Source organism: Salarias fasciatus, chromosome 19 (assembly GCF_902148845.1).
Source record: "Salarias fasciatus chromosome 19, fSalaFa1.1, whole genome shotgun sequence".
Classification (NCBI taxonomy): Eukaryota; Metazoa; Chordata; class Actinopteri; order Blenniiformes; family Blenniidae; genus Salarias; species Salarias fasciatus.
Window position 1 is genome coordinate 16,117,622 of NC_043763.1, and position 15,597 is coordinate 16,133,218.

At 41.3% G+C, this 15,597-nt stretch overlaps 1 protein-coding gene across 2 annotated transcripts in view; it reads right to left on the minus strand.

The window, feature by feature from the left end:
- The window catches only part of LOC115406353 (leucine-rich repeat and fibronectin type-III domain-containing protein 5-like), a 111,333-nt gene that overhangs the window by 39,539 nt on the left and 56,197 nt on the right, over positions 1 to 15,597 (minus strand). For both annotated transcript variants that reach the window (XM_030116331.1, XM_030116330.1), the window contains one exon: positions 14,198 to 14,313. The gene's annotated coding sequence lies outside the window, so the exon portion shown is untranslated. The remainder of the gene's footprint in view (positions 1 to 14,197; positions 14,314 to 15,597) is intronic.

Genomic DNA, 15,597 nt, shown 5'->3' on the forward strand with positions numbered 1-15,597 from the left:
TTAACACAATTAAAAGGGAAACAGAGCTGTGAATGCACTGTGATGCCAGTGGAGAGTGACTCAGTCTTTGATCCAGTCCTTATATCATCCTTACTGTGTGCATGTGCAACATCCTGCCAGAGACTTATCAATAGCCACAGGCTAATCGTACAGCGTATCTGGGTTAAATACAGATCACTGCTGTATGTACAGTATGTCTGTGTATATTTGCTGTGCACGTGTGTTCAAAAACAAATATACACTCGGATAAGCAGGGTAACTGTGCTAAAGAGACTACAGGCTTGTGAGTATAAAGACTGAATCTGAGCATGTGCTAGCCCTGGAATAAAAATACCTGCACACCTTTTTTTCTATATTTTTTTATATCAGCGCTAGCACACACTGTACAATATCAGGAAGTGTGACTAATCTAAATACAGCCATCAAAAGCTACTTGTCGCTTCATTGCTAGAGGACTGTGCAATGGGTAGCTACAGTACAGGATAGTGTGTGTGTGTGTGTGTATGTGTGTGTAAATCACTTTACACAGTCATGTTATGGAGCTCATAGGTCCTTGTGGGGGACAAAAAAGCATATCCCCATGAAGAAAACCATAAAACTTCTCAGTAAATGTATGTGTTGCCCGTTTCCAATGCACTTAATGTAGCACTGGATATTGACAACTAGAAAATGAAATTGATTTGAGGGATATTGTATACATGGAAATAGTGTAACTAACCAGAATCACACACTTCAATGTGTAGTGTAAATTCTAGGCTGGGGAAAGGGTTTAAGATTCCTATGAAGAGCTCACAGCAGCTTGACTTTACCTGTTCAGATGATGTGAAATTTTGATGAGCACATGTCAAAGAAAATCGGTAAAACACACTTTTTATCGTAGGCTGACCAGGATGCCTTACCACATTTCATACCTCTATGAGGGTGTATCAATGTAGAATAATTTCCCTCCACAACCAGAACTAAAGCTAAATCTGGAATCCTCACAGGGCCATAATTATCATCTCATTCCACCTCTGAACACTGGTAACCTTCGTCACTTGCAGCACAGTACAGCCTGAACACTAGTGCTCAAAAACTGAAAAAAATGTGGAATGAAGGCTGCGTTTGTAAATTTGAAATCTAAATCAGTGATCCTGAGGTTGGACAGAAAAACGAGGCTGTGCAAGATCAGGGAAGAGAGCGCTCTGAATTACCAACCTGGTATTTAAACTTATCAAAATCCATGTTTTATCTCAGAATAAACAAGTAAGTTCTATTGTAAAATTATCCTTGAAGATTGAACAAGATAACTTTATTGTAATGCTATGTATGTGGAAATAGTTACTTTGATATGAGCAGAACAGAAATACAGTCATTTATGTCTTCGGAGGAACGGCTGCAGTCGAGCTGCAGATCCACGGCTTAGCGGTTCACTTCTCAGATCGCATTTCTGTCCCTTAGGCGCCTGGTATCATCGGTCAAGGCTGTTTCACGAGATCTACTGCTCATGCGGCTGGTGCCTCGCGGATCTGGAACTCAGCTCCACCGGTCCCCTGTGGGCCTGAGCGGTTGCCTGTGAGCAGTTATGGTTAGCCCTGCGCTGCTGGGAGAGACGAGGGAAGATCATCACAGGAAGTTCAGCACAGGAATTGATGCATTTCCAATTGAAGGTGGCAGGTTTTCTCTCCTTTTTTTTCTTCTCCTCTTACAGAGCAGAAGACATATTGCATGGAGGATATATGAGTGTCCTGGAGCTGTGCGGAATATTACCATCCTTCTGTGATATCCTCTCATACCTTTAATCCTTGTTGACATTCTCGATGTGAATACAATCACGATGCTAACGCCTCACTGCTAGCCTCACAGCTCTTCCTTAGGGCTGAGGCTCATGGGACGCTGCATTTTTTTTGGATCCTCAAGTGCAGAAAAAAAAACAAACACCACAGCTAAACCAGACCGTGACCCATGTGTGCAGTGTTGGTTCAGTATGTTTGCTTTACAGAAATATGTTGCCTTTTGGTCAAGCAAACAATCTTGAAGTCCCTGCTTGACACTGCAGAAAAGAAAGAAATGAAAAGAATGCCAACAGTTCGACTTCCACAGAGCGGTAACACTCTGTTTCTCCTGGGCAATGAAATGATAAATCGATTAACAAAGATGATATGATCAGTCAAATTCACCTATTCCCCGACGCAATATTTCACACAAACATGGGTTCCATGAGGAGAATCAAATAGTGGAGGAAGACCCATAAAAGCACAATATAGAATAGCTGTAGTACAGTCGAATCGAATAGAATGGAAGAGAATAATGTCATTGTAACAAGTACAATGGAATTTTAAATTGTTTTTATTCTGTACATCATACATAAAATCCAGTAAAAGCATAATAAAATCCACTTTGTATCGTACATAAAACGCCCTGAAAGCACTATAAAATTGATAAAAAGCCATAAACAAAAAGTAGAAAAAGTCGAAGCAGACTCCTGTCACCAAGCATGCATTTTGTCCACGTGTTAGTGCACGGATCCCTTATCAAACATAGTATATTTTGTAGTATCCATAAATACATAATAGTTTTCAACTGACAATCCCAATATGCCGCTGCTTGCATGCCTTTTATATTGACTGTTTTTTGCTTTCATAGTCTTGTTTTTTTTATTTCTTTTTTTTTTTTCTTCAAGGAGTGCTGCTAACAAACACATCCAGGCTGCTCTAACAGATGTAACTTCAGCTGAAAGAAAGGGGAACAATCTCAGCACTGCAGAGGGAAAGTGTCTCAGCAACACCTTGAAAATTCCTTTCCAGAAAGCGTGTGTCGTGGTATTTACAGTGATCTAAACAACACTGGTGACGGAACCCTGACTTGCACGGAGCATTTTTACAGTCCACAGTATGTTGTCTTGTTAGAGCACATCTGTTTATTTATTGATCATTTTTGGCCTTTTAAATTGACTGACATTCATTAGACCTCATGACTCAACCGTCTGTAAGTTGTACTTAAGTCTACAGCCTGTGCTGACAGTTGGTAAACTGGACACACACACACCTTATTATGAAAGTGTAGGCGGTGCGCTTCCTGTTGAGGGAGTTGACAGCATATTTCTCCAAAGAGAACGGCAGTCATCAGCGTCCATATATGGGCAACCGCAGAGCACTTCCGAAGTGAATGTTCCACATACATCAGCAGTTAACAAAGTCATCATGGGGCGAGTGGATGAAGGGAAAAAAGACGAGGGGAGACGAGGTATGAGATGGAATCGGGGACACCCCAGCAAATCTGAATTTCGAACACACAGCCCTTACTGATCATCTTTTTGTAAATCACTTTCCTCGCGGGACACGCTGAATGGCTCATGGCCAACTGACGGAGCTGTTATCAGGCGCCGCCTGTGTTTGGTACACAGAGAAAAAAACATGCTGCTCGAGTAATCATCTAGTAGGAAGTCGTTATCATCCCTCTTGGACCATCGAGAGTGTTATCAGCAAACAGCCTGGACTCCAACCAAAAAAGTTAAGACCCTTTTTAATAGACCACTGCTGTCAAAGTGCTTCCACTGTAATAAGAAAATCATGTTGTCAGCTGCTGTGTCACTCTATCGAGAATTTAATCAGGAAGTCACTTAGTGAGCCGATAACAACACCCATATTCAGGTCTTAATAATGCTGGGTTACTCTTGCATGTGTAGTTTCCTAAAAGCACTTATAAGACAAAAGGTGCATAAGTTTTGGAGGACTTCAAATAAAATCAATTTAATGACAATACTGTATTCATTTTCACAAACTAGAGGAACTTCAAACAATCAAAATGGGAGCATAAAAAAAGATTAAATTATAGGTTGAAAGGTGAAACATCAATGTGGCATGTCTCCATAGTCTCTATGTGTGTAACTATATGTGTGTGTGGTTTGTTTAGTCTGATAAAGTAATACTTCTTTGGAGTTATTTGAGTTCATGAACGTCCTGATTTTCTTGCTAAAAATGTAAAGTGAATTTGTAGCTTCAGGTGATGTTAGGACTCCAGTGGGTCTGAATTTTTATCGAGATGCATTTGTTTATATCCAACCCTCTTCTGCAAATATGTAGCTTGAAGGAATTTCCCTGCTGGCTGTCTGTGTATATAATTTTTAAAACAATAGAATAAGTAATATCAGGTCAGTACTTGACTTATAAAGTCATATAAACAGAGAAATTGCACTTTCACAAATAGATGCCATAGATGCTTCCATCGTATCTGTGAGGAAACTGCGAAAAGGGAATTAATGTGACTTAAGAGACACATTTTACTTCTAGTGAATGACCCTGACATTTGAAATAAATAAATATATAAATAAAAAAAATCCAGCAAAAGGATGAACACATCGGAAGCAGCTGGAGTCAGCACACTTTGAAACGGCCCTCTCTGTTGCTGATTCATTTCTCCAGGCCCCTGTTGACAACTTTTCAATAAACTCCTCCGTGTGGGCATCTGATCCAGCGTCTCAGAGTGCTGCTTTCACCTCTTCATCTCATCAAGTCATATTTTTCCATAACACTTGGCTCCTACTGGTTATGGTGCTTTGGAAAGTCAACTGAAAAAAAAAAAGTGAGCCACTTCAAATAATTTCAATAAATAAATATAAAAAAAACCTCTATATTAGCTTTAAAGCTTTCATGCATGCTGCTTTCAGCTTGGGGAGAAATCCAAAACCTAACATGCCTGCTGTGCCTCCCGAGCTCCGATTGGACCAGCGCTGTTCGGAGGAAAACATTAGTGAACTACACTTGATATTCTCTCGCTTCGCAGCTCTCCCTCCATCGTGTTTATCTTTTCTGGCGCGGTCGTCTTTTTTTTTTCCTGTTGTTTTCTCATCTCCTTTCCCTGTTTTTAGGTAGCGCTGCTGAGTGTGGCCCCTGGACATGGATCCGGTTACAAACATGGGTATTATCTCCTCTACTCAGGCCTACATTTCACACACTGGCACTTGCAGAAATGCCTCTGGAATGGTGTTTCGGCCAGTCTCAGGGCGATTCAGCCCTACAGGGGGAAAAAAAAAAAAAAAAAAGAAAGAACACAAAGAATGCTACAAATAACAAGCAAAACATAAAACGCAGCCCAATTACAGCTCAGAGCCCATGAAATGACCCACCCCTAAAAAAAGAAAAGCACCGACACTATCCTTTCATCTCTGAAAGCAAACAAATTCCCATCAAAGATGAGAGGAAAAGGACAAACCCTTCTTCAGACGGACGTTCCGTAGGGGACTTGTGATGTTCTGGAGCATCTATATTTGTCCACAGGAGAAAAAAACAGGGGTGAAGGTTTACACAAAGAAGCCGAAACTGAGAAAGAAGGATTTGTAACAAATGCTAAGAGCGAAGTAAACAAAGACTGGATGCTCTGTTAGATGAAAAAAGAAGGAGAAAAAAAAAACAACCAAAAATGAGTATGAAGGGGAGAAAAAGTGACCACAGATTGAGAGACAAACAAGGGTGACAGGAGCTACCTGGGCTGGAAGAAGGCGAAAATCTGAAAGAAAAAAAAACCAAGCTGGTCGAGGAGCATCTAGCTGGAGGGAAGAGCAGCGCAGCATCTGCAAGCTGTCTGACTGAACCCTTCACACTTAACAGAGGAACAAGCCAGTGAGGCACAAATGTGGAGCCTAGCAAGCATTTCTGAAATGTATAAAACGAACTGAGAACAATGTATCGACCACATTTTCGACTTTTAAATGCTACCCAAAGGGCATTGCATGATGTGCTCCTTCGAGCAGAAACAGCTGGTGGTGTCGTGAGCACACAAGCAGGCATTGGATTAAATTCACTGACAGGTGAATGGAATAAGACTGCTTATCTCATTACGGCGGCAGCGCTGAATGCACGGGGTATATCAGGCGGTGCGTGAAGAAGTCATTTTTGTTCCCACATTGTGTTAAAAAGCAAGAAAAATGGGAAAGAGAATAGAACCGGAGAAAAATGAAGAAGGGCCAGGAATGCCATTTTAGAAGGAACACATAGTTTTATGTCTTTTTGGGGTTAACATTTTGGGTGCAAATTCCTAAACACACACCTATGGTCAGTTTAGAGTCACAGGTTGAAGTGTGGAAGGAAGCCAAGTACTTTGTAAACCATTTCTTCCATATTTTGTATATGAACACAATAATCTAAACCACATCTTCAGCTCTGTGCTTTCTGCCAATCCCCACTGAATACAAGAATATCACAATTCTCATATGATACATATCAATATTATATGATTTGATTAACATTTTTCAGCCTTTCTTGAATGGAAGTATCATCACTTGCAGAGAATAAGAATCTGTGCCCTTATATGTTCCAAGCCGTGCTGCCTCTGTCCATTTATATCATCCATCGGTGGTTTGCAGCCAAGCTTTGGGCTTTTAGTATAAAATAAACAAGTATGGCGAGCCTCACGTCGCGTTTCACACACTCCATTTCCTGCCTCTGCCTATGGTGGGAGAACAACGGAGAGACGGAGAGAACGGCCAAGAATTTTGGGAAGGAAGTCACAAATGATATGAGTGTGTGCAATGCGATGAGGTAGCAGTAGAGACAGAAATTCACTTCCTATACGAAAGATAACAAAATCCTCTGGGGCATCTTTTGTGAAGCGCTACTGCATCTCAAAATCTCATAAACAAGGAGGAATGGCCTTAATACAGCAGAAAACAAGAGGAAATTCGGAAGCTTTGTCTGTTTTTATCTGTGCAATAAAGTATCTAATCTGAGAATTCAGCCAACCAAATGTGCACGCCACTTCTGAGCGCCAATACATCACTCCTAAATTAACAGACACAGCCTAATAGGTGCAAGTAGGGAGAGGAGGAATATAAACAAGATGAATCAGTACATTCAACCGACAGGCTTATTGAACAGTCATTGTCAGTCTTTATTAGTCTCAAAGATTTGGGGAAATTGAGTCGAAATGCTCCTTATGGAGCTAAAAAATGAGATTTATGGTGAACCAGTGAAGGCAGGAGACAGAGGGGAAAAAGGTTTGATGTTCCATCTGAGGTAAACCATGAGCATAAGACCAGGGTCCATATTATTATTATGCATTTGTGTGTATATGTATTCCTGCATTAAGTTGTGACTGTAAGTGCAGTAATATGATGTGGAAAAAATATCAAGTATGTATCCTAAAATGATCACATCTTCCATCTGCTTCAGGTTTATTTGGCAATAAGAACGCAACATCCATATTCAAATACAATAATAACTTTATTTGAGCTTCACCGAGCAATGCAATTGCCAGAACAGAAAGTTACACTACATATGTTTTGTTTGAAGGTGATCAACAACAATCACAAGAACTCATGAATGTAGATTTGATATGGCCAACTAGATAAGCCAGGCGAGATAGATCACGTTTCTTTATTCAATCAATACTGATAAACAAGCGGTCATTCAGTTACCAGGTTAGATTATTTTTCCTTAAAGGAGTACTCTGAAGATTTTGGATCCACGCCCTATCCCTATCATTTACAAAGTGAGATAAGCTCATAAATACTTTTTTTGTGTCTGTGCGTCCAGTGGCTGGCTCCCAGCTGTTAGCATCGTAGTTAGCTTAGCTCAACTGCCGGAGGTGAAGAGGAGACAGAGCCAGACGGACGAAAGTGGACAAAATACTTCTTCCAGTGGTCCAGGGGATGGCGTATTAGCACGTGAAGTAAATCCGAATAACCATTCGATGAAACGTTTTTAAAAAAGTGTTTTCTTTTCAATCTTTTAAAATAACGTTTTGATACACACAGACATGCGCATGCGCAATGCTCCGCGGAAGGATATACTGGAGCACAGCAGTAGCAGCCATAGACTCAGCCGCTGTGCGCCGGTATATCCTTCAGTGGAGCACTATGCTGGTGCAGATCTGTGTGTAACAAAACGTTATTTTAATAGATTGAAAAGAAAACACGTCTTTTAAAATGTTTTATAACCATTCGGATTTATTTCACGTGCTAATACGAGGTCCCCTGGACCACTGGAAGGAGTATATTGTCCACTTTCGTCAGTCTGGCTCTGTCTCCTCTTCACCTCCAGCAGTTGAGCTAAGCTAACTACAATGCTAACAGCTGGGAGCCAGCCACTGGACGCACAGACACAAAAAAGGTATTTATGAGCTTATCTCACTTTGTAAATGATAGGGATAGGGCGTGGGTCCAAAATCTTCAGAGTCTTCCTTTAAGTAACTAAACCATTTCTACTCTTCACTGTCTAAAAGTAGCACTTATTGTTAATATTTCACCAAATCTTGTTTTTTTTTTTTTTCATGAAGTCATCTTTTCTTTTGATAACTACTTCATATTTTCACATCAGGGAAACAGACTTTTGTTTTTGAAGAACAACCCTAAATTCTGTATTTGAGAAGAAAGCTGAGCTAAAGGAAACATGAAAGGATTTTTGTGTAGTCACTCATTTATTCCCTTTTAGTCTTCAGTACACTTGTAACGCACTTCATTTGAACTCTCGGAAAGCTGAAGACATTTCTAAAAATGATGCATGCATTTGGTGAGTCTTGTTGCCAGACTGAAGGCATCAAATGGTCTTATACATGACTTCTAGAGTGTCAGTTAGGTCTAATAATGTTTTGCTTCGCACTTGTGTCTTCAGTAATATAATGTGTCATGACTCATCATTTCAAAAACAAACAGCCGCCACGAATGGTTGTACATCAAAACGACATTGTTTTCACTGTTTCTGCTGTTGTTATGTAAATGGACAGAGAGAAAGTTATCAAAAGTTATCAAACAACATGCTTATCTTTTCATGCAGATTATTTATACCTAAATATAAATGGCCTTACAAGTTTTATACATATCTGTATTTGTTGTTACTTCTGTCATTCCAAATAATTCCAATGTTTTTAATGGGGACCACAGCAAATATTGGAATCTCTCAATGTTTGACTGCATTTTTTTATCTAATAAGTCAGTAATTACTGTGGGGAGATAAATGTTAAGTAGTTTGTGAATATTTTGTAACCTATCATGTGCAAACTGTTACCAGCAGAGGCAAATCGAACTGAAGCTGGCAGATGAAGATGCACCGCGGCCCCCGAGCACTGCTCAGTCCCTGGTTGAGCGAGGAGAACTTGATTCCACAACAAAACCGCGTTAACTGTTTGTCTTTTCCATGTCAGCTGACACTTCGCCTGCCTCACACACACGGCCGGCAGTGAACACTGGTGCATCTCAACTCTGCTGGTGCAAAATCTCTGAAGAAACACAGCGTCTGTGCTCCTGCTTCATGGTCAACTGATCAATGTGATTTTGCTGATTTATACATTTTATGCAAATGCTTCGAGTTACGTCTCTTCACAGTTTGCTTTGACATAAAGTAAGTGCATTGCCATGCTAGATTGCATCCATGTACAGTTGTAATTTGCATCTGTGTCATGCTGGGAGTGTGTCCTTTCCAAGATGAAGGGAAAACAAACAAAAAAAAGTGTTCAGCATGACTAACACCAGTACACAAAAGCAACAGCAGCAAAGCAGGGGAAGCTGTAAGCATGACTAACAGAATACCTTAGGGTGTGTGTCCTATGCATTTGTGCCTCCTCTCATGTATAAATTATCCTCCTCAACATCCTTGATCCCTTCCTCACACCTTTCATCCCGCAGGACAGGAGCCAAGTCAGGGGGGAATAGGTAAAGCTGGGTGACCCAGGCGGGAGCGAGCCCCTCCAACAGGTCTCAGCTGCCAAACCTCCCCCGGGGATCCCAGGCAGTCTTTCAACTCTCAGCGAGAGAGAGAGGAGTGGGAAACAGCGCACATACACAAAATCCAGAGAGATTATGACAGAGTGAAAAGCTGCCAGAGAAAGGGGTGAAGATGAGGTTGACAAAGGAAAGCAAAGTAGGAGGAGAAAGAAGGGATGAAGGAAAAAAAGAGGGGATGTGATAAACACTTGAAATGACACGGGAAAGATATTTTTAGTCACATAAATATTAATGAGCACGACACACAAACACGGCTACAATAGTCACCATCAACCTGTTTACTGCCACTAGACAGAAGTTGAAATGAAGGTTTGTTCAGAAACTTGAAAGAATCATTATAAATTTGGAGACACGGTTTTAAGGGAAGTACTTTAATTTCAGACTGAATCGACAAAATGGTGCGAACATGGTGCTATAGTAAAAACGATGTTTGGCCTCCTAATTTTAATGCGTTGAATGCAACCTGACTGGGACGTGCCCGCTTTGTGACCCTCATGTTGGATAAAGTCAGTAGATGGTCATCAGGCTTTCTCACGGCGCAGTACGAGGGCTTGTGCTGCGACAGAACCAGATAAGATCAGAATCATGTCGGGAAGCCTGAAAATGACCCGATAAGCATCCTGTTGCAACACAAACACTGTATAAAACAGGACATGGAGATTTATAGCCATCTGACAAAAACAGCAAGAAACCCAAAAGTTAGAGTTTGACAGCTGCATTTGTAGTTAATTAATGGAATCATTTTGAGGTGTTTGTTTTATATGCAATTCTTTTTTTAAGTTTTCTTAATGGTGAGTGCAGTTTTGGGCTTGGCATTTCCAGGAGGGATCAACATGGAAGCAAAAGAGCAAATATGAACCTTGATGGACCATTACTGCTGAAGGTGATGCCAAGGTCAAACCTATCCATCTGCCCTCTCCAGCCTCTCAATCTGTTAATTCGCTCTCAGCTTCTTGCACTTTTATGCCATTCATCCATCCCGTCTTTTATCCAGCCTCCCTCCATCCTTCCATCCATTCATCAAAGTGAGAAGGGGACAGGGGGACTTGACTTTGACTTTGATCTGTTTTGCTGAGCAGTCAAGGGCTTCAGTGCAAACACACACACACACACATACACACACTTCTGCTGTAAAGAGAGCATTAGTTCGAGTCGCGCTCAGAAGCCTGCTGGGGTTGCAGGTTGAATTCCCCCGTCAGCGTCCAGGCCTCTGCGTGAACTCCGAAGCGTCGAAAAGTGTGACACTTTGTTCATTAAAAAAGATAAAACAAACACAGGGCTGCTGTTTGATCTCCCATCTCTTCCTGAGTGTGTCTCACATCTCACATCTGCACATCTCACGCTCCCTCTTTCCCTGAAGCAAAAAAAAAAAAAAAAAAAACAGATAGGAGGAACAGGCTTGCTGTATCGCTACATATCTCTCACTCTCGGTGCTTCTGCATATATTTGCAGGTCTAAATGATTGAAGGGTGAAGTGAAACAAACAATCAAGAGTTTTATATATAAACACAGTATATTTGGACCTATATTTTAGTAGAGCACGTCATGTAAATTGCATATACGGATGTGCTTACGACTCCGTGTAGAATATTCTAAAGGACAGGGTCGCTCTGAACATGCATTCAGGAAATTGGATTCCATGATGGATTTTTACATGCAAGTGGCAAACAGGATCCCTGCAGTGCAAATTTCTGCATCCGCCTATATCTACAAGAAAATCTGCATCAGACTGTCAGGCATGTAACTCGCACTTGCACCAAGAATATAAATTAGAATTTCATATTCGGTATTCTGTGACGGACTGGCGACCTATCCAGGGTGTAGCCTGTTTCTGTCCAAGACTCTATGTCGGTGTAACTACAGCAGAGCCAAAGTCAAGAAGCTGTAGGACGCATATAATGATGCATCACATTTAACATTGAAAACTCCATGTGGATCAGTGCCAGGCAGCTGTTTGTGCTGAATAACGTGACCACTCTTAATGCCATTATCAGAAACTGTGTATGAATTTGTGAGCAGACTAGAATTTTCCAAAAATTAAATTATAAATGTTTAATGGGACCTAAAAAGAGCAGTATCAGGCAATCAGATATACTTTGGAGCCACTGGAGGCTGTGCTTGTATGGACTATGATATTCCATTTCGTTATTGCCCGTGTTTTTTTTTGTTTCAGGGATCATCGTTTTTCTGTGTTTTTCTTTTCTGTTTCTTGATCTTTTTATGGACTCATGAAGCAGCATATAAGATGGATCAATTTTAGGCATTGATTTTTTTGGTTTTTATCAAATCTTTAGTTGTACACTCAGTTCACTTTGTTATTCTGCATAGTTCTGACCAACACACTTCATCAGATACATCATCATCATCATCATCACCATCAATGACCACATTTATGGGAAATGCAACAGGTTGAAATGACAGGAATTTCCCAAGAGTCCCTTCACATCGCTTGACCTAAGCATTCAGCCACCCATTTCAGCATCATAATTAAAATTCTTCCAAACTTGCATCTTTTGACAACAGAGTAAGCTGAATGTAGTTCGCTCTGAAAGTAGTAGAGGTTTTGGAATTGGGGATGGAAGAAAAAAAAAAAAAAGAACTCAACTGATACAGCTCATTTCTCCAAACAGATCCGGCATTCCTAACACTTGTAGTGATTTCGTCAAAAAACAGCTCGACACCACAGTTCACCTGTCAAAGCTCATATCTCTTCCAAAACAGTTCAGTCAGGCGTCAAAGCTAAATTTCTTTCTCAGCAAGTGGTCAGTGCCCTCAAAATGCATCGTCCGTTTGGCGTTATGAGAGCACAGCAAGTCGAAATGTTTAGATGTTTTGTCATTAAGGCAGAGGAAGATTGAAATATCCCGCATCTACCTTTCTGCCTGAGCCCAGTCCTTCACTGATCATGGTTACTGTGCTGTTTTTTGGGGGGGTTATTAAAGGAACTTCACACATTGCTCTCATCCTGCCAAGAACATTGTAATTATTTTTATTCACTCACAAAGTAACTTCAGTCTATCAAAGTACAACATACAAAGGAAAAAAGTAGCCTCCAGTGCTGTAAATGAAGCTGGAGTTTCACTGCTCACTTCTTCACTGTTCACTGCTCTGGTTGTGCATCTGACCCTCACTCAAAGTGATTCATGTAATGTATTGAAGTGCGTCCATGACTGATACATTGAAATGATGCTGACATGTTTTGGAACAACCAGAACAACCATTAGATTGAGAATCGACCAATCAGTTTAGATCAAAATGAAATTGAGGTAAATATAGAGGAACAGCACTAAATGTACAGTTCTGTAAATGAACTAACTGTATTTAATCATTTGCAATGATTTTCTGAGACTTGTACTAAGACATTTTCTATGTGATGAAATGCATGAAATGCATTCAGTTGTGAGCAGTCGCCAAGCAGCTTGGACGTTTGTCCCTGTTGTTTTGAGAATGTAATTTCTGTTCCAAGAAATGAGCTGAACCAGTGGAGAAAAGCTGTAATCCAAGCATCAGTCTGGATGGATCTTTGACTTGACCACTTTCAACCTTCCAATGTCTACCTCTCTTTCCCTGCTAGTACTTTCTCCCCTCTTTCCTCCCCCCTGCCTCTTTCTAGCTGAGTTCAGCAGTCAGTCACGCCCCGGAGGGACGTATTGAGGTTAGAAGTGTAGTTCTAACAGCCAGCTGAACAGAGGCATGTGGAAGGCAAGCTGGAGAAAGCAGCACCATGGAAGGGAAAGACAAAGAGGGGAGCGCCGGGGCGCACAGCGAGGAGGGGATGAGCAGCTGAGTCTCCAGGGGTGAGGAGGTTAAGGGTGGATTTCTCACAGAGAAAGCCTTCATGAAGATGACAAGCTACACTATTGAAGTCTTGAAACATTAGCAGGGACACAGAGGGTGATCAGAAGCAGGAAAAAAATATAGAATGAAATCTGAAGACTTGTCAATCAAAAGGTGGAGCAATCATAATCGTATTTTGGTTCACAGGCCAAATTTCATGGTGGAGCAGAGCAAAATAACCTGGCTTCCTCTACACATTGCTACTCCATGGCTGACTCCATATCCAAGGGTAAACATGCCCAAACAATGCTCTACAGATCACTTCGATCTTCATTTCAACTGCAAGGTCAAAGAAAACCAATCTGGCATCAAGATAACACATCCAAAGCCTGTTGCTTTAACCCAGAGGCAGGCTGCTTTTTCACTACTGTAACATCACATCCTGGTTTCTGTTAAAGCCCAAGAAGATCTTAGTAAATATGGTACACAGGTCGATCGGAAAGGGATTATTTTTTTTTCTGAGTATGACCAATAATCAGTATAGACCCAAGAAAGGAAGGTGATTACTGTCTGCCAAGGCCCATATATGTCAGGAATGAGAACAGATAGGCTTCTGGGGTTTTTTCATCAAGCTTGACAACAACAACGATGCAGGCCTGAAACACATCACGTACAACTGTAGATAAAACAAGAAGAAGAACAAAAGCCAGGGAGTTATCTTACCTTCAGAGATGTAAAAGTGGGTAACTGTCTTCTTCACGATGATCACATGTTACCACAGCTACAACATCATGGGTGAGGATGCAGGTCCAAAATCTTCTGATGGTTTTGTTTACTCACTATGGAAGAAAGAAAGAAAAATCGGTAACACTTTACTTGAAGCCCCCCTGCATAACACATTATAAGTACATTCATAAAGCATTATAATGCCATTATAACATGTGTAGCTGTAGTTATAAACATTCATAGATGATCACAATGCCAGGACCAAACCCTAACCCTAACCCTAACCCTAACCCTAACCTTAATCCTATGCTGTATACTGCTGTATAGTGAGTTATAAAGCATTGTGATCATGTATTAGTGTTTATAACTACTTATAATGTGTTATAAAGAGGGGCTTCAAGTAAAGTGTTACCGAAAAATCAATTCATAGTTAATGCTGGAATCAAAAACTGATTTCTAAATAAGTGTGTTTTTTTCAATGTTACACTTGTTTTTGAGCTTCAAGAGTCAGCATTGTTGCTTCCATTCTATGCATCCTACAGCACAGTGAGCATATGCAGGATTCTTCAGGGTGTGTGCGAGCTGACAAGTTACTTGTGTGGCCTTGAAATAAGAGCTGAAGAGCTGCAACTGTGCACCAGCGAAGTAAGCGGAAGAGTGGAGAGTTGAGCGTGCACGTCCCACTGACTGATCCTCTCACACAGGAAATCTGCCCTCGCACGCTGTTGCTACTGGATATCAATGACTTGAACAACCCGGACCATTGATCCGCACATGTCCCTCGTTCCGCATTCCCACATTCCCACTTGGATTTGTTTCCTCTCCTTCCTCACCCATCGCTCACCTCTTCCCTCGATTCGTCGCCCAACCTTCCCCTATCCTTCCCTCCTTCTCTTCGCCTCTTGCTTTTCACTTTCCTCCTTCAAAAGGACAGAGGACGCAGCTGAAACAAAGGCCGCCTCTATACCAGCTGAGCCAGCAGGATGGAGGGAGGGAGGGAGGGAGGGAGGGAGGGAGGGATCAAACCCGGGCAAGGAGGGAAAGAAAGAGGGCAAAGAGTAAAGTGGGAGGCAGGGTGGAGTGGGACAGGGCTAAAAAGGAAATGAACTCCAAAGGTGAGCGAGGCAGAGGAGGGAGGAGGGTCTGGAGAGACGACAGGAAGGTGAAAAACATTCAAATATATACACACCGGGGAAAAGGAGAAGGAGGGAGGGAGATAAAGATAGATGCAAGGGAGAGCTGAGAGATGCTCTCACTCTGATAGTCTGGTTTTGTCTGGCATCGCACATGCAAACACACACACAAACACACACGCATGAAGAGTTATCGCACCAACTTAAATGAAATGTGCCGTAACGGCTTTTTTCCTACAGTTTTTTTTTTTTCTTTTTTCCAAA